A 23,329-nucleotide genomic window follows, 5' to 3' on the forward strand; every position below is an offset into this window, starting at 1 on the left:
GGGGTGGGAAACATGATTTTTGAAAAGGCTTCCTTATCTAAGACCAATAGAATCTCTCTCATTTGGGGTCTTTGAACACATCTGGGGCTTTCTTGTTTCTATGGCTTTTTGATGCAGTCCCCCACTTTGACGTAGTGTCAGACCACTTTCTTCCACCCTCTGAACTCTGCCCATATCAAGGCTCATCTTAAAATTTCAATTCATCTAAGCCTTTGTTGGCTATTCTAGACTTTATTGAGTACCTCTTTCTAATTTTCTAAAGCATTTATGGTTATTTTTACACAATTTAGCAGTTATTTATGTAACCAAGTGGATTCTAGGGCCCCTATGATCCAATCTCAGCAGCTATCATGCAAAGATTTCCTGTAGAATCTTTTCTCTCAAAGGGCTTAAAGTGATTCAATTTATAACCTAGACAAAATGTCCCTTTCCTCTCCTCTCTTTTCCAACTCTCTTGCACCCCACAGCTGCGCTGAAGCTTCCCACTCTCGGACTGCCTCACCCTTGCACCTCTCTACCTCAGTTACACCCCCAAACCCTAAGCCTGCACAGCTTTTCCAGATCTCTTGTCTCCATCCCCGGTCTATCAACTCTTTTTTTTTTTTTTTCAAACAAAAGGTCTGACATATTTATTACTGAACCAACCTACTAGTTCAGACGCATAGAAACAAAGAGTAAGAGCAATTCCCGTATAAGACACATCCAACTGTCCAGATAGTGACGTTTCAGAGTGATATGCTAAGATGCAAGTGACCTGGATACAGCATAAATATGTGTCAGCTCAGCTGCGATTCCTTACAGACCCAGCTTGGTTCTTCTCCAATGTCTCTGCTTGGAGTTGTACCTGATTTTATCACCAGTTTTCATTCGAATCCATTGGGGAATGGGACGATTCTGCTTTTGTTTCTTGGCCAGGAATCACTTGATCCTAAAAGTCTTGTGAGAAGACATGGCAAGGACCACAGTCAACCGCACGCACCACGATCACGGAGAAAATGGAAGCCGGTCTATCAACTCTTGATTACATACATAGACTTAACCTCTTTATCAGCCACTTCAGGCTGATTTACACTTCCCTAGCAAACATCTCCATAATTCTAGTGGCTTATAACATCCAAGTTTATTTCTTACTTGTGTCATAACCAAAAAGGTTGGCTTCAGCTTCAGCCTGCTCCAGGTTATGAGGACTCCAGGATCGAAGGTGAAGGAGCAGCCCTACCCCAGAACATGCTGGTCTCATGGCAGCAGAAAAAGAGAAATGGTGTAGCCATGCAATGGCTCATAAGTCTTCTACTCAGCAATGGCTCCATATTGACCATCCCATTCCAGGGCATTCCATAGCCAGGAGCCAACAATGATCTCCAGATTCATTCCATGATGCAGTGGCAGGGTCAGGGAAAAAGATCTGGGGATCAGTGACTGAGGACAGTCACCTGGCCCAGATGACTCAGATAGTGCAAGTAGTCACTCTGCCATACAACACTCCATCCAGCCATCTACCCGGGGCCTGGCTGGCTGCCCGGTAACAAATCTGAGAGCAAATCAGTTCCGACAACTCTTCATGTCACCAAGAAGACATGTGCTCTTCTCCCAGCAGCTGGAATCCATTTGCCCCAGGATAGTGGTGGGGACGTTCTTGGTTTACAGGCTAAGCTCTGGCGGCAGAGTAGGCTGGTGAGTGTTCTATTGATCTGCAGTCCAACTTTCACTGGGCTTTACAGGAAGTCATTTCCACAGAGATGGGTAGAACAGCTGGCTACAGCAAGCCCGGGAAGAGCTCCTTGGAAGCAATTTATTTAAGCTTTCTTGTCTCTGTGCCTCAGTTTTGTCATCCTTCATTCAGGAAAAGCATAGTCCCACAGGACAATTAAGGGGAAAATGATTGCACAGCACTTTAGGAAAATATATCAACAAGTGAAAATATCAGTATATTTGCTGTGGGGGAGGAGATGGAAGCCCCCTCTGGTTGGGAAAACAAGTCTTTGACAAGAATTTGAAACTCCTTGATAAGCATTTTGTTGGAGAGGTTAGTCTTTCTTCTCTCTGCCAAAATTAGAAACCACCCTTTTTTCTCTGTAATAACAACCCTGGTGCTTAATCAGCAATTGTGTAGGAAAAAAGTTATGGACTTCGAGTCTAGAGGTTCACAATATAAAGAGAGCCAAAAATTTCCAGAACCGCCCCGTCCGGGAACCATTTTCCCTTTCACCTCTTACCAGATATCCCAAGTGGAACATCTGCTCTTCAGAGAAGGAAGGAAATGACTCAAGGGAAAAGACTCTCACAAATAAGTCATCTCTGCCCAAGAGGTCCCTTCAAGTGAGGTGGATGGAAAACTAAATCACTTGTGAGACAGAGAGAGAGGCGATGGCGTGTTGTTTCCAAGTCCATGTCATATAGGGCATCGCAGCTTCTGCTTTGTTCTCTGGGAGAAGGTGGCCACCATGCCGTGAGGACCATTGAGCAGCCCTGTGGGGAGGGACACAGAGACAAGAACTGAGGGCTCCCACCAACAACCATCACCAGCTTGCCAGCCAGGTGAATGAGGCATCTTGGAAGTGGCTCCTCCAGCCCCAGTCAAGCCTTCAGATGGAGCAGCCCCTGCCAGCATACTAACTGCACCTTTGTGAGAGACCCTGAGCCAGAGCCACCTCAATCAGGCTGCTCACAAACTCCTGACCCTCAGAAATTGTGAGCAGCATTCAATATTTATTGTTGCTTTTAGCCACTGTTTTAAAGCAATTTGTTACATAGCAATAGATAACTAATACAAATAAACATTAACATATTTGAATCTCAGAGGGAGTCCTGCATTTTTTTAATGTATTTTACTTTGTTTTACTCAGTGTTTCCCAAATGTGTGGTTGTGGAACAGTTTTTTCAAAGAATGTTTCGTTAACATCTTGGGATGCTAGTATTCCACAGAGCAAAGTTTAGGAAGATCTGGGCTGTCTGTGGTTGTATTTATCATTAAAAAATTACGTCACATACACTTTATGAATAGTTTGATCCCAGATAAATTATCTCTAATAAAACATATTTGAATAAAAACTCAATTCTAATTTTAGAAACATAATGTTATACGCATTTAGGTAACTCGCCATTGAAACGAACGCTAAAGGAAATCTTTCGTCCAGTTAGCATTTTGAAAGTGGAAATGTTCTTCATACCCAAGTCATCTTTTAATATATTGATGTTTGTAAATCTGAATTTTATTTTTGTGGCTCTATTTAAAGCATCTATAAATTGTGAGAAATCCCTAGTCATTAAGAACTTTATTGAACCCCAGCTACTGGTTAAAAAGGGATAACTGAGCTATTTGCTGCTCTAAATAATCTGGTTGTCTTGGAGGATGGCCTTCATCCTGGAGAAGAGAAAGGAGAAAAAGAAATGACTTGGCAAGGAGAGTTGGGAGAGAGAGACACTGAGCCACCTGATTTCTCCATCCCCACAGCAGAGCCACCCAGGGAAACAGCATACAGCGAGAACCCATCTCCTTTCTTGAAGGATAAGGGGGCTCAACACTGAGAATGGCTTCACAGAGTCAGAAGTGAGGGCAACCTGGAAACACAGTGCCCAAATCACCCTCCCAGGGGCTTCGCAATGAAAGGCCTGGGTGCCAGGTGGAGGGTGCGCCAGAGGCCTCCAGGCCGGGTGGTGAAGTGGCCTCCATCTGGGTCCTGGCATCTCTTGTGTCTGCTGTACAACCTCGGACATGGACTTAACCTCTGAGCCTCACTTTCTTCATCTGCTAAATGGGGATAACGCCAGCCTCACAGGACTCTCGGGTGGATTATCTGAGAGCAGAAAGCGCCAGGTGCTCATCACCTCAGACCACCTCGCTACCCCAGGTACTCGCCCCTTCAGGACCCATGTAGACATGGGCTAACTCTAGTACACTAACGATTATATACAAGAGAAACCCCGTTTATTAGAGGAATCAATTGGGGGAGATTTTTCTTCACTAAAATAGGATTTTTTCGCTTTACAAAATGCTTCACTTAAAATAGCTTGTTGCTTTAAATAGAAAGCCCCCTCCTTCACACATTTACAGACAATTAACTACTTAGGATACTAAAAGAGGAAGCATTCAAGGGTGCTTGATGACCAATCAGAAATGAAGCATCCCTGGCAGGATAATATCAGCCAAAGGTAAAATATTTATAAAAACCAATTTACAGGGCGGCCTGGTGGCGTAGTGATTAAGTTTGCACCCTCCGCTTCTGGCGGCCTGGGGTTCGCAGGTTCCGATCCCAGGCATGGACATACACATCACTCATCAAGCCACACTGTGGCAGGCATCCCACATAAAGTAGAGGAAGATGGGCACAGATGTTAGCCCAGGGCCAATAAAGAGAAGGATTGGCATCAGGTGTTAGCTCAGGGCTAATCTCCCTCACAAAAAAAACCAATTTACACAGTTTTTCAGGAATATTCTTAATATAAACAGGCACTCCAACACAACTGTGCCTCCCTGGTGCTGCCACATCAAAGACAGACTCAGGCTGAAGGATGTAAATTATGTTAAAAATTTAATATGTTAACACCTTAAGGGGCAGTTGGGGCGAGTCTTCTATGAATAGAGTCTATCGATCCCAACTGACTCTGTTCGCGGAAGACTCACCCTAAACTGTTCAGAGAAAATTGAGAACAAGGGAGTGCTACAGAGGGATAAGTTTGGGAGGGTCGGGGTGGAGGGGGGCCAGATGGGGACATGTGTGTGCACCTTGATAGCTGTTTCGCGCCGTAGCAATTCGCACCATAAAATGTAACTGTCTGAATGTTTTGAATTAACCAATCATGTAAAACCGCGCCAACCTTTTCCCGCTTTATGCTCCCAAATCCTATAAAAGAACTTGCCCCCTAAGGCTCGGGGTCGACCCCTCTGTCTCCTGCGAGAGACACGAGTCGACCCGGAGCTCCGTTCAATAAACCTCTTGCGTTTGCATCAAGTTCGGTCTTCTGTGTCTGTGGGCCCGCGTCATCCCGAGACCTGGTGAGTTGGGATTTCCCTCCCCTTCCCCTTGGGAATCCAACAAGGCCACTGCTGAAAGGCAGAGGCAGGCTGCTGTTTCCTTACACTAACCAAAACAGGGCCAATGCCTTGTTAAAAGATCTTAATTTAGTGGTGAAAAATGGCCTATAATTATATTGTCAAGAAGTCGGTTCACATAATCTCCCCCCGTTGTGTCTCAAATTCCTCTCATTAAACAGAATTCTCTCCTGTTTCATGTAAAAGTCCCTTTTCCTGTTCCTATATGTTGCCATGGAATTCCACAGGGTGTGCAAAGCAGGGACTGGCTGGTCCCTGGGGACCGCAGCTGTGGAGACCTCTGTTACCCAGCAAGCTGACATGGTGCCAGAGGCCCGCAGGAGAGCAGCTGGACACCCAGGCCACCCCCTCCACTGGCCACAGGCCTGCTCTGCACAAATCCAGCTCTGGGTGTCTGCCCAGTTTGCAGCAACCCTGCAGAAATGCAGCCCCAGCCCTAAATTGTACAGGGGCTACAGGGCCCAGAGGATTCAAGGGACCTGGACTCACTGTGGATGAGGAAACCGACACACACACGTTCCCTTTAGCTCTGATCAGAAGATTTTACAGGTGCTATGGGCATACAAAAGGCATATGAAGAAAAACCACTGCCTCTGTCCTTAAAAGTGTGCAATCTAGTGTAGAAGGTACGTCTGATACATACCACATGGAGAATAATTCAGGGCCAAATTAGGTGCCCTCGATGCACTAGGACTTGATTGCTGTGTAGCTAGTGCAGGCAAAGAAACCTCATGTGAAGACAGGTCTGGGATAGACCTTAAAGAATGGATGATAACAATAACCATCAACACGTCTAAGTCCTTCCCGTTTGCCAGACTCTGTGCAAAGGGCTTTGCATGTGACTCTTCACCATGTCACTCTTCTGTCAACACCTGGAAATTGCTATTGCTGGTTTCATTTTACATGAGGTAAAGCTGACTTCAGAGGTTAAATAAGGTCACACACAGCCAGCCAAGCTGTAATTCCATAATTTTAACGCAGATCTCTTTAACCCCAAAGCCTATGTTCTTAACTATAATTCTACACATTAGGATGGGCAGGAGGCAGGAGGAGCTGTGCTTTTCAAAAAGGCAAAAGAAAAGGTAGGGGTTTGAATGAGCCTAGGACCTGTGTAGGGAATGGAGGGAAGGGCACCCTTGTCAGCCAGGAGGGATCAACTTGCAGAGGAGGAGAGATGAAGTCAAATGCATTGGAAAGGGCAAGATCACGGACTATCTTGAAGACCAGCCAGGGGAGTCTACCCATGGAAAATATAGTAGTAGGGACCCACAATTCTGGTTCTGGAGCAGAGGCTGGTCTGGGCCACAAAGACAGGACCAGGGGCCAGCCAGGAGGTCATTACAGAGATCCAGGTGAGGATGATAAAGGTCTGGACTCCAGTCGTGTTAAAAAGGGAGAAAGAAAGGAGAAAGTGAAGAAGCATTCCAAAGGGAGGAGCAAGAGGACATGGTAGAGGGAGAAGGCAAGAATAAAGTTTCTGTGGATCCACAGAGCATCTGGGCTCAGGGCCAGGGCCATCAAACTGCCCACCCAGGGGCCAGATCTGCGGTGGCGTATCTGTCTCCCCAACTAGAATGAAACTTCCCTTGAGGCAGGACCTTGTTTTCTTTGCTGATATATCCCCAAGGGGGTCTCCTTTCCACTCCGGTCCTTTCTCCCAATGTATACACAAACTCACACCCTTCTGCTCTTTCTTGTGTCTCTAGATCTCGGGAGGAAGAAAAAGAGGGACAGAGAGAAGGAAGACTCCTTAGTTGCTGTGTCCTATTGGTATATTTCATGACCTTTCTGAGCCTCAGTTTCCATGTCAGTACAATAAAGATAGTAACCTCCTAGAGTTGTTGTGAGGATTAAAGTAGATAACAAATAGATGAATTGCCTTGAATGTAGTAGATGTTAAATTGTATACACATATTCATAATTTATATATAATTTTAATATATAATATACAATTTATATGTAGTTTTATACATAAAATTAGTTAGAAGTTTTTATAACAACTATTACACTAAGTCTTGTGCCTCCTATCTACCTGGAATCAATTGTAAGTAAAATATTTGGGCAAAGAGAAAATCTTGAAAGCAGCAAGAGAAAACGACATATCACATACCAGCTATTCCAAAAAGATTAAGAGCTGACTTTTCATCAGAAATCTGAGGCCAGGTGCAATCAAATGACATATTCAGTGTTGAAAGAAAAAAATCATCAACTAAGAATTCTATATCCAGCAAAACTATCTTTCAAAAACCAAAGGTGAAATAAAGACATTCCCAGATAAACAAAAACTGAGAGAATTCATTGCTAGCAAACCCACCTTACAAGAAATACTAAAGGAAGTTCTTCAGGTTGAAAGAAAGTAACTCCAAGATGGGAATTCAAATCCTCATGAGAAAACAAAGAACACCAATAAAGGTAATTATGTAATTATAAAAGATAAATGTAAATGCCTATTTCTTTTTTATTCTCTTGAGTTAAAAAGCAATTGAATAGAGCAATATGTATATAATGCACTGTTAAACCTATAACATACAGAAATGTAATATATTTGAAAATAACATCACAAAGGAGATAGGTGGCAGCAAAGGTGTGCTGGAGAAAGGAAATAACACCAGATGGTTACACAAATCCACAAGACCAAATGAAGAGAAGGAAATGGTCAGAAAGAAGGTTAATATGACCAACTCCATATATATATGCTTTGAACTTGCTCTCCTTTCTTTTCTCAGCTTCTCTAAAAGGTATAAAGTTAAATAAAGTAATAATTATAACAATATATTGTTAGGTTTGTAACATTTATAGGTGCAATATGTATAACAGTAGTACAGAAAGGGGAACAAAGGAATAGACCTATACAGGAGTAACATTTCTATATCTCACTGGAATTCAGTTATTTAATCGTAGTTAGTTAATAAATCTGAAATACATTATGATAAGTAAAGATGTATACGGGTAGGCCCTAGGGCAACCACTAAAAAAAAACTCCAAAAAAAAATCACTCAAGAAATTACAATGTTACAATATAAAATATTCGCTTAATGCAAAAAACAAAACTCAAATCAAAGCTTACCCGTCTCATGAGATCTTTGCTGCGAACTTCCCCATCACCAATTTAAATTGGCCATTTCCCTCATTGTATCCGCTTCTACTCTGTCTGCTCCTATCCTGGCATCCTTAACAGTTTGCTGTCTTTTCTCCTTTGTCTGTTTCCCCCACAAGACTGTAAGCCCCTTAGATACAAGGACACTGTTGAATCCCAGTGCGTAACATAATATCTCACACTTCAGTGTTTAATAAACTTTTATTGGATAAATGTTGAATAAATAGAATCTCTAGCATATGACGAGATGAGGAAATGGAGCTACAGTGATGTGGCTTCAGGTAGATCCTGGGGAAACAAGAACAGAAAGTCGCTTGGCGTCCCGGTCCTCAGCTGCAAGAGATGGGCCCCAACACCAACCACCTTATTGACTTTGTGGACAGGGCACATGTAAAGGTTTCTAGGACCACTGACGAATGGAGGGCCTCCCTCCCACCCTGTCCCTCCCATGCCCAGCCTGCTCTGCTCCTCTTCACACACTCAGAGCAGGGAAACCATAGCACTAGCAAGGAGAGGAAGAGCAGATCCGAGCAATGCGTTCTCTTATTTCCGAGCTGCTTCATTCCCTTCCCAAAGTGCACTAAGCTTAACTCGCTCCCAAGATTTTACAAGACCTCAGAGTAGGTAGAAATGCTCCTTCTCCTCATCACGATTTGATCCAAGCCATTGCTCTCAGCCTGGTGGAGTTGCCTCAGTGAGCTACATACCAAGCCAAGAGGGTACCTACAAGGTGGCAGAGCCCACAGAGTTGTGACACCCACTTCGTCACTGCGTGGAGCCCTGGTGAAGAGTTACTAGTGGAGGTGGATAGAAAGCACTTCGCATTGAGATAGCACTAGACTCGGTGGGCAGCCAACGAACTCTGGAGTTCCCTGAATGGGGCTTTCTGGTTAACTGCGAATTCTCTGGAAATGCACATTGAAATAAAATGCTATTTTCAACGATCAAACTACAATTTTTAGCTATAATATTTAGTGATGGAAAGAGCTGAGAGGTTGAGGCATTGAGCTCTGTAGCTGCTGGGAATAAGACTGAAACAACTTTTCTTGGAGGCAATTTGACAGCACTTATTAATAGCCTTAAAAATAATCATTTACTTGGACAAGAAATTCCATTTCTAGGTATTTAGCCTAAGAAAATTATCATGGATGTACACAAATATTAGTTACCAAGAAGTTTATTGCAGAATAAACTGTGAAAAAAATTTTAATTTTTTTATCACAGAGAATTAGCTATATATTTTATGTTATAGCCATGCAATGATTTAAATCAATGACTACAGTCATCTAAAATTATGTTGCAGAAAAGTATTAATGAAAAGGAGAAATAGTTACAATATAAATTGCTAGTGTTATGTAATAGTATGTACAATATGGTCCCACTTTGGGTATGACATATGTATTTCCACAATTTAAAAATGTACTTTTAGGGGGCAGCACCGTGGCGTAGCAGTTAAGAGCGCGCACTCCGCTGCTGGCGGCCCGGGTTCGGATCCCAGGCCCACACCAATGCACTGCTTGTCAAGCCATGCTGTGGCGGCATCCCATATAAGGTGGAGGAAGATGGACACAGATGTTAGCCCACTGCCAGTCTTCCTCAGCAAAAAGAGGAGGATTGGCATGGATGTTAGCTCAGAGCCGATCTTCCTCACCAAAAAAAAAAAAAAATGCACTTTTATCACATTTAACTATTTCTGAAATGGATTCATCTTACCACTGAAAGTACTCCTTTTGTCTCTAAAAGGCTGTTAATTGATCAAGAGTGTATCTTAGAAATGACAATATCTTAGAATCAAGAAAACACACACAGTCTTATATTTGGAAGAATATACGCCAAAATGTTATCTGTAGTTAAGGTTATAGATGATTTCTTTTCCTTATTTTTATTAATCTTTATTGTCTAGTGTCTCTACAGTAAGCATGCGTTGCTTTAGTATCTAGAAAATGACATTTTTTTAAAGTTTGTCTTTAAAAAAAGGAAAGACGTTTGTGTTTCTCCTCTTATTGAAAACATTTTGAAGAAATGTGATAGCAGCGAACTTTCCCTTCAGTAGTAGAAGGGGCCACCAACCATTTCAACGAAATTTGGGCTTCAGAACCTTGCCGTGTTCCCAGGCCATGGTCACGAGGCATAAGCCCGAATCTCCATCACGGTCTGTCAGGCTGTCATCAGGAGCACTGGGGCTGCCGCGCCTGCATCCCCACCACATCAGCCCACATCCCTGGCCACCCTGAAAGCAGCACCACAGCCAACCCACACATCTTCCCTGAGCACCGCTGGTTTAGAAGCCTTCAGGGGGTCCTGCAGGGTACACAGGCCTCCAACATTCAGGAACCTGCTCTTCTTCAGTGATCAACAAAACATGAACACAAGAAAAGTAAAATAAACACACAGAAAATAACTTCAGGCAATGCATGGGTAATTGTTGAAGGAATGGTACCGTAAGAATCAAGAAGGCAGGGTGGTTGAAGGCAGGAGAGGCTTTCAAAGGCTGCGCCAAGGATGTGGGAACAGATCTGAAGCCAGGTCACAGAACTGCTCTCAAAAGTTTGGGCCAAAGCAAAGGGTTTGGGTAAGAACACCCTGGTGGGTTAGGTGGAAAAGAAGCTAGGTTAAGCACCACTAGGAAAAAATTCTGGATGCTAGAATGAGGGGTGTGGGCCTTATCTTGGAAGGAGTGAAGAATTTTGAGTAGAGTTGCAACAAAATGAAGCTGTCATTTTAGTGATGGAACAGGAGAACTGAGAGATGGTTTCCTCATATCTTCCTGTGGCAACTGCATTGTTGTCCAGTAAAGAGTTGCTCTCACACGCACACACACACACACACACACACACACACACACACACCGGCCTCACAATGCTGGGCCTGGACATGAGACTTGGCTGATGGAATGTGAGCATGCATGACCCATGCCAAGTCCAGGCAGAGCTTGGAATACATTCGAGGGTTTGCTCGGACCCTGTACAGAGCCCTCCTCCTGGGAGGAGCGGTCCCCAGGTGGCCGGGCTCCTTCACCCGGGAGTCCTCAGACCTGAAGCGACCTGGAGCAGAGCCAGGCAGCCACCCTGCCAACTCCGTGGAAGAAAAGGAAATCACTGAGAGATGTGAGTTGTCTGTGGTCTCAGTGAAAAGCTGGCTAATACTTTCTCCTGAAAGTTGAGTGTAGAAAGGAAAACATCACTCACTTCAAGGGGCTGGTCAGTTGGGTTCTGGTTAAGTAAGGATTTACAATGCACTTCAATATTCAAGTGGATTAGTAGCAAACTTCCTCAGACTGCTCTGTCCGATATATGAATCCCTGCTTACTCATAACTCCAAATGATGGATGGTTTTTCACAGTGTTAATACGTTATGGTAACTTGTTCAACATTAACTCTGAGGTCTCTATGCCCTTTGACTTCAGGCAATGCTTCGTCACTGTGACCGAAGGAGGTTAATGTTGAGAGGAACTGTGTGGCCCATCAGTACACCTGAGGCCCGCCCATCCTCCATTCATTCAGCACACTCACTGTTAAGAAGTGTGCCAGACACTGTGGTCGCCGCTGGAAACACAAACGTGAGGATGATGAGATCCAGCCCTAAAGGAGCTCATGGTCCAGCAAGTCTATACTCACTATTCTGCTGGGTTAAAAAGGATAAAAAAAAAAAAAACCCACTAGTGTCTCCAAGCTACTTCTCCGGGGAAATGAAACAAATCCCGGGCTCCAGTCTGTGGTGGATCCGAGGAGCCTTAGCATGTCAAAGCCACTTTGGGGAGACCTAAACTACCAGATGAAACACAGACAGGTCCTCAGAGAAAGGTAGTTGTGTGTGTGGACGGCTGGGCGAGTGTGTGAGAGAGCACGCACACACTCAGTCCTCCAATACCAACCAGGGAAGGAAATGAGCACAAGTCTCCCTCGGCCCTCTGCCCAGCTCAGCGCCCTCTCTCTCCGTGAAGATTGACCTGGTTTAAGTAGAAAGAGCATCAGGTGGCAGTTAAGCCACCACCAAGCTGTCATTCTTGGGCAAGGCTTCAATTTTCTTAACCTAGGTTGCTTGTCAAAAAAGTGAGGATTGTAGATGGTTTATGGAAATGTGTGGGAACATTTTTGATTGACACTGGGCTGCTAGCTTTCAGGGCCCAGGGGCTTAGGAAGCTAAATGCCCTGCCACGCGGGTGGCAGCTGCATGCATGAGGAATGGTCCAGGTCAGCAGGGCCCCATGGCAAAACACTCAGCTAGATGGTGCCTGCCTGGCATTTGACGATTCTAGGAATATTTCAAATGGAGCAGCTTAATAAAATTACCAGAGGACACCCCTGACAGCCCACTGCATTTCTTCTATCTATGACTCTGGACATACAGATTAGTATTTCCACTGTGTCAACTTCATATATTTATCAACTGTTGCCTATAAAAGCAGTTTTTCCTTCTTCACTGTCCTAAACTACATCCTTCAAGCTTCAATGGTGCCCATAGGCTCCACCATGAGGACTGCACCATCAGTGCACAGGGGCCAGCACCAGTCTCAGCCAGGACCTGGCCCCACGGGACGATGCTGTCCATGGACCAGGCAGGATTTCTTGCCCACAGATGGTTGAAGGAGGCCTTTTATAGCAGACTCAGCCTTGAAACTCCTGCCCAGAGCAAGAACAGAAAATTTAAGGGCCGATGTCCAGAAAGAGCCAAGGACGTGCCCCATAGATGGAATGAGGGCTCATTTACTAATTGAGGAAGAAGCATGCAAATCCAATCAGGAAGTAATTGGATTTGAAGGCTTAAAACCTTGTACTGGATGTGGGGAGGGGGAACTTATACATCAAGAAAAATATAGCCTGCAGTTATAAGAGAGTATCTACCTCAAAACAGTGTGACAGCAAACAAGCCAAAAATCAAAGACCATTTCACCTCTGTTTTGCATTTTGTGGGCTTTTTACTAGCCTGCTGTATTTAACTTGCTAGCTGGCTACTTTTAGCACTTAGGCAAAGTCAATGATCAAAACATCTGTTCACATGTGAATCCAGCTGGTGAACCAAGAAATGAAGTAAATCTACTGGGAGTGGGAGTGAAGGGAGAAAGACAGACCTGGGAGAGAAGAGAGGGAGGAAGAGGGGAGGAACTGGAAGGAGGAGGGAGGAGAGAGGGAGGAGAAAGGAGAGGGGAAATGAAATGAGAGGAGGAGCAGGAGCAAGATCAGAACTCAAATCCACAGGTTCAGGGTTGTCATATATTAGTAGGCTCCCACTTTCGTGGAGAATCAAAAAACAGCATCAAACCTTTATTGGGGGTAAAGTCATAGAATGTTTAGTGACTCCTTTGCACAAGAACTATTCATGACAAATATCTTCCAAGGAGGAAACCAGAAGAATGTGGGGTGGATCTGCCTCACCCTCCAGGCTGAGTAGATTGGCATGGGGTAGGGCCCAATCTACCAGACTGGTAGGGGTAGGGGAGGGGTGCACACATTGTTTTGTCTGCCCAGCCCCCTCTGCTCACACCACACAGCCTTCTCCTCAGGGCACCTCCTCCTTCTTCCCAAGTGCCTCCACCCACCCCCAGCATTGACCCTGCCCTGGCCGATCCTAATACCCTCCACTTGGACACCATGATTGGCCCAGGGACGGGCATGTGACCTGGTATTTTCCATGAGCACAATACAAAGTCTTTCTTCTGTTCTGGGGTTGTTACACTGCCGTGATCTGTGTGGCCTTCTGTCATACCGGGCAGAGGCCTGTCTTCACGAGGAGCCTGAGTCCACCCACCAGCACGCCAGGGCTGAGGAAGGTTGAGGGAGAAGAGAGACTCCTGACCACAATCCTTGAGTCCTTAGACCCAGTCACGCCCAAAGCTGTTCCACTTATGTTTTTCCCAACTAAGTTCCCCTTTTCCTTAAGCTAGTTTGAGGGGGTTAGGTTTTTCCTTGCAACAGAAAGTGTCCTACCTAATAGGGCAGGAGTTGTCACAGGGTCACCATTAGACCTGAGCCAACCCAGCCCCAGCCCCACACCCCACTTGAGAGGGTCCTGCTCGGCTCCCATCTGGGCACTCCCCTCCCTGTGGGGTGAGGAGTCTGGGGTCAGGGGACCTGGTACACCTCCCTCCGGGCCAGACTCTGAAAACTCCTGCCCTTCAAACCCAGGTCAGCTCCCAGGGCCGCACAGGCCTCTTCTCTGGGTCCGTCATCAGAAAGGCAGAACACACAGCAGGAGTGTGAACTTCTAGGCTTGAATGGCCATGAACGTGAAATTGGGGTGTCCACCACATGCACAGAGGCCCTTGGGATACAGAACGGAGTCAGAGCTGGGGGCGGTGGGGGTGCGAGCCTTCCATCAGCACTCTTGTTAAACAACAAAAATTAAACCAAGTAAATTTTAAAGATCAGATTGGCTTTATTGAACAATTCACGAATTAGGCAGCATCTCATCCAGCAAGTAGAAAGGAGCTCCAAAGAGCTACAGAGAGTGAAAGGTTTTTAAAGGCAGGACGAGGAAGTCAGAAACAGAAAAAAGATTATTTCAAGCAAGGTCACCTCCCTCTGGGGGACAAAAGGGTCTATCAGGAGGATTACCTCATGTTGCCTGGGAGGATGGAAGGGCCTATGTGGCAGGTTACCTCATTAGTGCTGACCTGCAATTTCCAGACTGATGGGTCAAGACTACTTTCCTGGGGAGGGCTGAAGCTGCAGTTAGGGTAAGTATTAAGTCTTGGTCTAGGGCTTAGCATAAATGACTCCATTTGGAGCCTGTTGCTTCTTTTTAACACTTTCCTGGGTGTACAAATATGGGAAGGGAGGTGTGTAAGATGCATTTAAACCTCTTGACAACCCATGAGGTCAGCCATGACCCCATTAGATAGATCAGCCAACAGACAAGTCAAGTACATGGGAGAGAACATAGTGTAGCCAGAGGCAGGGCTTTCAAGAATTGGTGACATTCTCTTGGATTTTCTGTCTAAATAACAGAGCGAATGTCCCCACACCTCAGGGATATCACAGCAACACCTGGCAGAAGTCATGTGCACAGCCCACAAGGACACCCACACGCAGGAACCCTCTCCCAGTCAGCTCTCGGTGCCAGATGAGCCAGATTGGAAGGGGTCGAGTTTTGCTCACAAACGCAAATGACACGTGACGCTCTGGTTCTCCAGTCATCTTCCAATAGTCTGTTCTGACTCCCCACATCCTCCTGCCTGCCTGTCTATGCCAGGCCCTCAGTACTTCCATGCTTCCCTTTCCTTAGCGAGAGAACGACACGACCCATGGACCACTTCAAATGCGTGTGTGTGACGATTTTCCCCCTGTATCAAGCAGAGCTTGGCTGTACAGCACAGCATCTACTCCAGCGAGTTTAAGGACAGGGATTTCTCACCGGACAGTAAACGATTTAGAGCTAAAGAAACAGACACTAGGCTGGTTTTCCAAGGATGGCAAAGAGCTGCCCCCTGCCTCAGTCCCTAGGCTCTTGACCACACAGAGAAGCCACCGCCACGGTCGCTGGCTCCAGAGCAACAGGGCTTGTGCCTGAGCCACACTAGCAAACGGCGGCCCAAACTCTGCCTCTCTCCTCATTTGACTTAGCTCAGAATGCAAGTCCCTGCTAAGTCATCTAATTAGTGGTCCTAAATTACCTCTGGAACCTCAGTTGTAAAGGAGTCTTGGAGATGTTGGTCTTCATACACAAGAAGAGATCAGAATGGCTGTGGAGTAAGCCCTTCCTCCATATGCATCACACACTCCCAACAGCTGTTCTCCACAACCCTCCTCAAAACACTGGGCATAAAGTATCCACCGCGAGAAGGAGAAGGTGCCCTCGACACAGGCATCAGGAGTGGAAAACTCTAGCCTTCATTTGGACATAAGCAGGCATCGACAGGCGTCTTGCACTAAGCAAGCCATCACAGGCTGCCACCTTAGGTGCTGGCAAATGGTGCTGGAGCAAACAGGATCCAGGCAGTGGGCGTGGCAAGTGCAGGGGAGCCTAGAAGGCCCAGCCTCAAGGCCTCCTTTGCTTTGGAAGAGTTCAAAGGAGTAGAGTTCCAACATTGTGAGCAAGATGGAGCCAGAGGAATATGGGGTGAGATCTACTATCACGCCCTAGTCCACCCACAGTCCCATGTGGCCTGAGTGGCACAGGGTCTGTGGGCCACCACTTTGTCTAAGGGTCTTGGGGAGCTGTCCCTGCAGCCCTCCTCTGAGGGTATTTCATGTCCCCTGGACCCTCCCTCCTTATTCACTAAATCTGTACGGCATGAGATCTTCCTCCCCAGAAAGGGGGACTTTGTGATTTAAGGTCACTGTCACTGAAGCTTCAACTTCAATAAGAAGTTCAGGGTGGTGTAAAGCCATCCACTTTTCAGGGACAGGGAGCAAAAGGACACCAAGTGATTTTAGTCAATTTTTTTCAAGGCCTTAAATCCTGGGAGGCCACAATAACCAGCCATGCCCAGGGCCCCGGGCACCCCAGCAGCAGAGCTCCTTGCTCCAGCTTCCAAAGGTCATCCTCCCTACCTGCTCTCAGATCCAACCACAGGAGCAAAGGAGTGATTAACCAGCCTTTCCAGAGGGAGTCCAAGCTGGTCAGTGTCCAACCAAGCTCGAATGCCAGCACAATCTAAGGGAGTACAGGTTATGGGGCACAAAGAGGATTTCAAGAGATGAAACAAACTCCAGGAACCACCAGGAAACCACTCTCTTCTCTAGGTGATTAGTATTAATAAAATGTCTAGAACCCAGATTGGACTTATCTTCAGAATCTCAAAGGGCCCGTTTCCCTGTATTACACACATGCTTGTGCGAAGATACACACACACGCTTTCACCTGTGCAAAGCCCACACTTCCAGAACCTGCAGCTCTGAGCTCAGGTGGAATCTCTCCAAGGCCTGCCCTGCTCATCCCACCCTCATGGGACCTCAAGAAGGGGCTGGGACACGGGCCTCAGTGCCATGCCTTCAGCCCCTGCCTTGGAAAAGCCATTCAGGAAATGGTCAGATGAATCCCCACAGATCTTTTACCTCAAGTCAAATTCATTAAAGACTCTCTGAGGGCAAATCATTGGGAGGAGAGGGAAGATCAGGGTCTTAAAAACACATTGCTCATGATTTATAATTAAAACCTGAATCATTGGTCTGGGACAAAAGGATTTTTAATAAATCATTTTAAACCAAAGTCAATAAGAATGGGTAGAGATCAAAGCTGATTTTTTTCACCTTTTATACAAGGGGAAAAAATTGATGGTTCAGAAAAGTAAACATTTATCCCAGGTCACATCAGGACAGGCAAGAACCAGACCGAGTCCCAAGCTCTGTGGTGCAGATGGTTCCAATCTAGGCCCCTGCCAGTGCGGGCAGGTACACTGCATTGTCCCCATAGTGACACGAGTACCAAACATGGGCACAGAAAAGTTGGGTTATCTGAGCATGGATTGCCTGCTGGCTTCTCAAGGTCGTTCCTTGGTTGGGTCTTGACAGTTACAATTCCTGGGATCCTGAACTCTGCTTGAGAATCTAATTATCAGTCACAATGAGAAAATTATGTTCTGAAGGTGGGTGGGAAGATGGGTTGAGGGGTGAGAAACTATTTGTAAAGAGCAGAGTAGGGAGGGATGGAAAGGACCTGGGGGAGGTGACACAACCAGCAAAGAAAAGGGCAACCCCACACCCCCAACCACACACAAGGGCAAATCCATCTGACCCAAATTATCAGAGAAACTAGGATACTTCAGAGCATCAAGAACAGATTCTTTCCTCGAAGATGCTTTATGAATGAGCAAGATTTGTCTGTGAGAGACCACAAGAGCCAAATTGAACTCTGTTGTACTTTTAGGTTTACACATGATAGGTCAGTAGCCATTTAGAACATTCTGTTCAAGAGCTTCTCTTCCTAGTTCTGAATCAGCTCTGCGGGAGAAAGAAAGTCGTGTTCAGTAGCATTGTGTATTGGGAACAGGGTCATACAATAATTTCTATTAGTGTTCTGGAGGACACGGTAGATAACAGATTCCTTAGGCTTACAGACGGCCAAATACTAGAAGGAGAGTGAGGGTTAGATCAAAATTCATCTCTAATACGTTGGAGAAACAGAAACCATTAAAAAAGGAATGTGGTAGAGACAAGTGCAGGATGTTACGCTCGGAGAGAGAAGACAAACAGCTAAGACACAAGGAGGAAATCTCAGATGTGCTCTCAGATACTGCAGGGAGCCATTGGAGGTCCCGCCCGGTAACACGGCTCTTATCTATGTGGGGCAGATATAATAACCAGCACTTTAGGGCAGGTTGACACAGCACGTTTCCCATGCCTGACTTCATGCAGATGGCCCGGTGCAGAGGACAAGCGCTCAAAGAGTATAAGTGCCCAGTGTGGACCACGTGGCTGCCAGGGCTCAAACCCAGGTCCTCAGGGCAGGGCCTGTCCACCGAGCTCTGTGGCCATCCCTCATGGAGGGGTGACACCCTGGTGAGGTGTTTACCATGTCAAGTCTGCTGACATTGCAGACAAGCACACCCAGAGCTTCAATGTAAAACGTCTTAGTGACCCTGAAGTTAACTCTTTATCCTTGGGCCACCTACTTAGTTGGCCATGCTGGTCCCTTGTCCTTTCTAACAATCAGAAAATGGCTTAAAATGTCTGGGGAGTGAGCTCCTGGGAGAGGACAGGGAGAGAGCTGGTCAGTGAAGGGGCCCACAGCAGGTGGGCTAAGGGACAGATCACATAGGGAACAGCAGGTAGGGAGAGTGAGAGATGTGGAGAATTCAGAAAACCATCTTCCCCTCCTTGTGCATTCTACCCAAGGCAAGCAAGCCCCAAGGGAGGCACATTCCTTCTTGCCCGTGGCAGTGACCAGAGACAAAGAGCACTGCCAAGAGGCCGGCACTGGCCAGAAACATTCACACTCTTCAAACACACGCACACACGCACATACAGACACTCGCTCACACTCCTATCGCTCATACAAATTCTGACACACCCACATTTGAACACACACTATCTCATTCACATACACTCTGTCATACACATGTACTCTCACACACTCTCACAACTTACACATTTTCTCACACACACACTCTCTCATCCTTACACACAGTCACATTCACACATTCTCACTTGTACGCACGCCACACACATGTACACACACACACAGATGCCCCAGCACTTTTGTACACACATAACAGAGGATCACTCCCAGAGCTTAAATGAGAAAACAAAAACCCACCTTGCTAGCCTTACGCTACTCACCACAAGAAATCCACTGGTTCAACGAGACTGGTCTCCTCCCACTGTCCTCAACTGACTTGGGGACAAGTATTAGCCGATACCCACGTTTTTGTACATGAATCCCCCAGACTAATTTCATCCATCTTTCAAAGCTCAGCTCCACCAGTCTCCCTCATAAAGCGTTCCTCAAATACCACATCACCTCCTATGAAAGGCAGAATGACGAGCGGAATGCAGCTCAAAAGCAAGGTTGGGGACAAGCTGCAGAGAACCCAGATGCTGTCCTGTCTGCCACCTGGAAGCTGGGTTTGCCTGTTCACTCAGTCTCCCCAGCACTTAGCACAGACTAAGCCCTTAAAAAAATAATGAACTATCTCGCTAAATCTTAACAATTGTGACTCTATTTTGTAGGTAATGGGAATCCAGTGGAAGTTTCTAAGAAGGTTAACACAATCAAATCTGTGTCATAGGAAAAACAAGTTTGGCAGTGGAGGGTGGCGAGTGGGAGGGCTGGATTAGAAGGGAAGAGAACTAGAGGCAAGGAAACTGATGGGTACTCATTACATTTATGATTCAGTGTGTTAGTAGACTCATAAACTGCTAGCTCGAGGAGATGCCCAAGACACCACGTAATCCAGCCCTCCCATTTTGCAGGTGAGGAAACTAAGGCAGAAAGATGAGAGAGCACACTATGTGCTAGCAAAAAGTCAGCAAAGACAGGTAGCAGATCCAGACCTCTGCTACCCACTGTGAGAGGTATAGCAAGGGACTCAATCTCAAGGAGCAGACAGTAAAGGGGAGGACCAAGGCAGAGACAGGCAACAGCCAAAGAAGGATCCAGAACAGGACCTAATCACTTCTGACATGAGTGATGAAGACCATAAACCCCAAAGGAATCCCTGTGAGGGAAGAAACTGAATGAGCTGGTGCTCTCAGAGAACGCTCTGTACCGGCACATAGGAAAGGAAAGAGCAGGGATTGTGAGAAGGAGTGACGGGACCACTCAGGAGACCACCCAGCTCCCTAGGCAGAGCTAACGTGGGGCGGTGGGAGATGCAGTGGGTACATAGGGTGGGTGGAGGGCATTGACACTGAGCCAATGAATCTGGATCAGACTCAATGGGCAGAATATATTACCATGCTTGAGCGTGAGAACAGCTGGATTAAATCAGTATTTTAGGAGGATTTCATCAGTCAGCATTCAAGATAGCTTAGAAAGGAAAGTAGAGTCAGCATGACAGTTTGGAAGCTTCTCTAATAACTCAATGTACAAGTTACCTATTATCATATAATGAATCATCCAAAAATGCAGTGGCTTAAAACAACAATCATCACTTATTTAGATCTCACAACCTTTTTATGGAGTGGGAACTCAGGGGTGGCCTGGCTGGGAGGTTCCGTTTCTGTCATGAGCTGGAGGTTCCAGTCATACGTCAGCTGCAGCTGCATCATCTGAAGGTTTGACTGGAGCTGGAGGATCCACTTTCGAGTTTGCTCTCTCACACGGCTGTCGGCAGGAGGCCTCAGTTCCTCTCTCCACAGAGCTGTGTGAGTGTCCTCAGACCTGGTGTCTGGCTTCCCCAAGAGAGCAAGGAGGGAGCCTCTGTGCCCTCTATGACCTCACCTCAGAAGCTGACCCCATTCTGGGATGTGCAGGGGCTCTGTGTGCAAAGGAGGAGTGGCACTGATACGGACAAGCTCCAGGGGAAAGGGCCGGAGAGAAGGGAGGAAGGGGCTGAGTCTCCTATTCCTACATTCTTCCTGCCACGTCTCCTAATAAGCCTCCCTCTCTAAAGGTGGTCTTCCTTCTCTGCTCATCCACGCTGCTGCTCTTCAGCGGCCTACTTTGGCTGACCTATCGGCCATTGTTTGGCAAGCTCCCAATATAGACACAAACGCGGCCCTGCTTTATTATCTCCATTTTGAAACTTGACAGATACTAACCCAAAACGTCTGTCAGAGCTGAGGGACGAGCTTTCAGGCCAACTCTCATTGCACGAAGCAGGAGAAGAGGAGAGAAATGAGAATGACACAGGATAGTGCAAGATTCGAATCACTCTGATGTCTTTTCAATGGCATCATTTAGGCTCACCCTTCAGGGAACCTTCCTGCCTCCTCCCCCCACCTCTTCATTTAGGATTGGGTTCCTGTTGCAAATAAACATCTTCTGGTGTCTGGGTGGGAGTCATGCGGACTCCAGCTAAGCTCAATCTTCTCCGGCTGGGCAGGCCAGTGGCTAAGAGATAAGGCCTCTACTTTTGGTTTCAGTGTGACTCTGGAAAGCCACACTACCAGACGTGTCGTGCAGCTGGGGAGCTGTGAAGATGTTGGGAAAGAGAGACCAGGGCAAGTCAGCCCTCCCAGAAAGCGTGTGCTGGACTGAATAAATTCTGCTGCTTTGCAGATGCCATAAAAGAAGGCTCCACTTAGAGAGAATCACCGTGCAGATATACTAACTTTTAAAATGCAACAATTGGGAACTTAAAACAAAAAGATCTAAACGAAAAAAGAGGATCAAAATAAAAAGTGGGAAAAAATATACTAGGCAAGTGTGAATCAAAATCTGAAAACTGGAATGACAGTCTTAACATTTAACAGACTAGATTCAAAGCAGAAAGAATCACAGGTTACTAGTAAAAAGAATAATAGAGCCAAAAGATATAATCACCTGAATTCAAAACAATATAACCTCAAAACATAGGAAGCAACAACTAACAAACGCGTGAGGAGGAATCACTCAGTCGGCAGTGGTGGGTGGAGATTCAGCACCCCTTTCTGGAACACTCATGGCTCAAGTAGACAGACATCACCAGCGAAGATGCAGAGTGTGCTTGAACCACCAGCCGCAGGTGGGATTCAACACCTGACACGGAGAAGATCCACGCTCTTTTCAACACAGGTAGAATGTCTATAAAAATCGACCATGTACTTCAACGGGTTCTAAGGAATCAAAATCATATAGATACAGATACAGATATATAAAGTATATATATATAATATATTCTCTGACCATAAAACAATAAAATTAGAAATCAATCTCAAATGAGTATCTTTTTAAAATCCCATATATCTGGAAACCAATTAATGTACTAATAAAGAATGTTTAAATTAAAAATAAAATTAAAAGGGAAATTAAAAAATACTTAGCAGGGAACTAACAATGAAAACAAATATCATATCAAAACCTGGGGGCTTCAGGCCCAGACTTTTTTAATAGGTAAATTCTACCAAATTTTCGGAGAATAGATAATATGTTTCATAATCTAACTGATTCTAACAGTGTATTAAGAAAAATTATAACTAATTAGGATTCATCTCAAAAAGGTAGAAATGCTTCAATGTCAAAAAAAATCTGTCAATGTAGTTTTTAATATTGCTAGAATAAAGGAGAATAATTCTATTATTATCCCAATTTTTGCAGAAAACACACTCAATAAAGTTCAATATCCATTTATGGTTGGAAAAGAAAAGCTCTTAACAAAGTGCAAATAGAAAGGAAATGCCTTAAATTAGAAAAAGTTATATACCAGAAACTTACAGCAAATGTTATGCTTAAAGGAGAAAACATACCCTCACTCCCTTTAAGACTGAAAGGAAGATTTGGAAGAGAAAAGAAAAAAATACCACTATTTGCAGACAATGTGATCATCTATATTAAGAAACCAAATGGAATTCATACAAATTGCCAAAGACAAGAAAAACTTACAAAAATCATTATAGCGTTTCCCTCTGCCACCAGTAATCAACAGGACAATAATAATAAAAAGATGATTCACACTATTGGCAAAAATCATGTGGTATCCAAGGATGAACTTAAAGAGTATCTAAGACTTCTGTGGAGAACAAATTTAAACTCTTTTAAAGAACATTTTAAAAGATCTGATTAAATAGGATAACATTCTACGCTTTCAGTTGTGTTAACAATATTATAAAGATATGTATTCTCTCCAAAATTAATGTAAAAATTCAATGGTATGTCAA

At 45.3% G+C, this 23,329-nt stretch overlaps 1 pseudogene; it reads right to left on the reverse strand.

The window, feature by feature from the left end:
- Positions 1–593: 593 nt before the first annotated feature.
- Positions 594–990, reverse strand: LOC131406782 (large ribosomal subunit protein eL39-like; annotated as a pseudogene).
- Positions 991–23,329: the final 22,339 nt, after the last annotated feature.

Source organism: Diceros bicornis, chromosome 6 (genome assembly GCF_020826845.1).
Source record: "Diceros bicornis minor isolate mBicDic1 chromosome 6, mDicBic1.mat.cur, whole genome shotgun sequence".
Classification (NCBI taxonomy): Eukaryota; Metazoa; Chordata; class Mammalia; order Perissodactyla; family Rhinocerotidae; genus Diceros; species Diceros bicornis.